The sequence below is a fragment of the Babylonia areolata genome, chromosome 30 (assembly GCF_041734735.1).
Source record: "Babylonia areolata isolate BAREFJ2019XMU chromosome 30, ASM4173473v1, whole genome shotgun sequence".
Taxonomy (NCBI): domain Eukaryota; kingdom Metazoa; phylum Mollusca; class Gastropoda; order Neogastropoda; family Buccinidae; genus Babylonia; species Babylonia areolata.
In genome coordinates, this window is record NC_134905.1 from 21,817,253 (window position 1) to 21,819,752 (window position 2,500).

At 41.2% G+C, this 2,500-nt stretch overlaps 1 protein-coding gene across 1 annotated transcript in view; it reads left to right on the forward strand.

The window, feature by feature from the left end:
- Positions 1 to 2,500, forward strand: part of LOC143275482 (neuroligin-4, X-linked-like) — a 196,557-nt gene that overhangs the window by 185,355 nt on the left and 8,702 nt on the right. The gene's annotated exons all lie outside the window — the stretch shown is intronic.

The following is a 2,500-nucleotide window of genomic DNA, read 5'->3' on the forward strand; positions in this document are numbered from 1 at the left end:
GTGTGTGTGTGTGTGTGTTTGCGTGTGTGTGTGTGTGTGTGTGTGTGTGTGTGAGACGCTGCCACTCGTCACAATGATGATGGAGTTCACCGATTTTTGTGGATTTGTACGGCTGTTCGACGATGATGCTGATGCTGATGCTGATGATGATGATGATGAGGAGGAGGAGGAGGAGGAGGAGGACGAGGAGGCTGATGAGGAGGAGGGAAAGAAGAAAGAGGAAGATGGTGATGAAGAATAATGCTGATGACGAACTGTGTGGAATTTGTAGCGTTGCAAAGATATGCACGATGGCCAGGGTGGTAGTGGGGAGATATGGCTGACAATGACGATGATGATGGTTATGGGTTGTGTGTGTGTGTGTGTGTGTGTGTGTGTGTTCCACTCTTGTGGTTAGAGCGACGATAACGCGATGAATATTGATGGCGATGATGATCACGATGATGGTTATGGCTCTTGATTATGTTCTACTCCGTGGTTAGAACGACGTTAACGCGATGAATACTGATGGTAATGATGATGATGATGATGATGATGATGTTGGTGATGGTTATGTTTTTTTTGTGTGTGTTCTACTCTATGGGTCAAACGACGATAACGCAATGAATCTTGATGATGAGGACGATGATTCTTGCCATCAGACAGTGAGTGGTGTGCGTGTGTTGTGTCACGTGGTACACTGTCACCCCCCCCCCCCCCCCCCACCCCCACCCCCGTTCTGTTGGATAAAATGAATAAATTAATTAACTGATTAATTAAATTAAATAAACGCATCACGCACGTTCTCACTTTCACTACCACCTCCCCCTTCTCCCTCTGCCACCCCCTCCCACCCATCTCCTCCTCCCCTTCCCACGCATCTACTCCTCCCCCCCAGCCCCCCGCCCCCCGTCCCTCCCTCCTCCACCACCACCTACCCACGTTCTCTCAATTTCTCCCAGCCAAAATAACTATGTAGGGCCCGATAAATAAACAAGAGAGGCAAATTAAGTCCCCTAGCATTGATTACAGAGTAATTTCCCTTTTTTACTATCCGCACCAAAACGTTTGCAAAATAAATAAAACTTCCATGCTTAGCAAAAAAAAAAAAGTTCCTGTTTGAACACACACAAAAAAAAAGATAATAATGACTGCTCTTGTTGTTGTGTGAGAATATCAGATAAAAGTGCCAAGTTTAGAGAATACAAAAAATATAAATATAACAGTAAATGCAGTTTGCATATAATTAGGCTTTTTTTGTGCCCATCCCACAGGTGCAATATTGTTTTAAACAAAATGACTGGAAAGAACTGAATTTTTCCTATTTTTATGCCAAATGTGGTGTCAACTGACAAAGTATTTGCAGAGAAAATGTCAGTGTTAAAGTTTACCACGGACACACAGACACACGGACACACAGACACACAGACACACACACAGACACACACACACACACACACACACACACACACACACACACACACACACACACACACACACACGGACAACCGAACACGGGGTTAAAACATAGACTCACTATGTTTACGCAAGTGAGTCAAAAAGAAAAGTTGGTAGTTTTTTTTCCTTTACGACACGAAAAACAACAACAACAACAACAACAACAACAAAACGGGGGAGAGATTCCGTTGAAATAATTAAACCAAACGAAACAACTGCCCTCGGCTACAGATAAATGAAATCACATAGTAGCGTGGACATGTTCACTGAAAAACTGGCGCGTTTAAAGTGGAAACAAACTATACACATGCTGGATTCCTGTTAAACAGTGGCGTGAATTTATCCACTGAAATAGTGACACATTCTGACAGTGAAACAGACTATACACATACCAGATTCTTTTTTCCCAGTGACGTGAATTTATCCACTGAAATAGTGACAACATTCTGACAGTGAAACAAACTATACACATGCTGGATTCCTTTTAACAGTGACGTGAATTTATCCACTGAAATAGTGACACATTCTGACAGTGAAACAAACTATACACATGCTGGATTCCTTTTAACAGTGACGTGAATTTATCCACTGAAATAGTGACAACATTGTGACAGTGAAACAAACTATACACATGCCGGATTCCTTTTAAACAGTGACGTGAATTTATCCATTGAAATAGTGACAACATTCTGAAAGTGAAACAAATTATACACATGCTGGATTCCTTTTAACAGTGACGTGAATTATCCACTGAAATAGTGACACATTCTGACAGTGAAACAGACTATACACTTACCAGATTCTTTTTCATAGTGACGTGAATTTATCCACTGAAATAGTGACAACATTCTGACAGTGAAACAAACTATACACATGCTGGATTCCTTTTAAACAGTGACGTGAATTTATCCACTGAAATAGTGACACATTCTGACAGTGAAACAGACTATACACTTACCAGATTCTTTTTCATAGTGACGTGAATTTATCCACTGAAATAGTGACAACATTCTGAAAGTGAAACAAACTATACACATGCTGGATTCCTTTTAAACAGTGACGT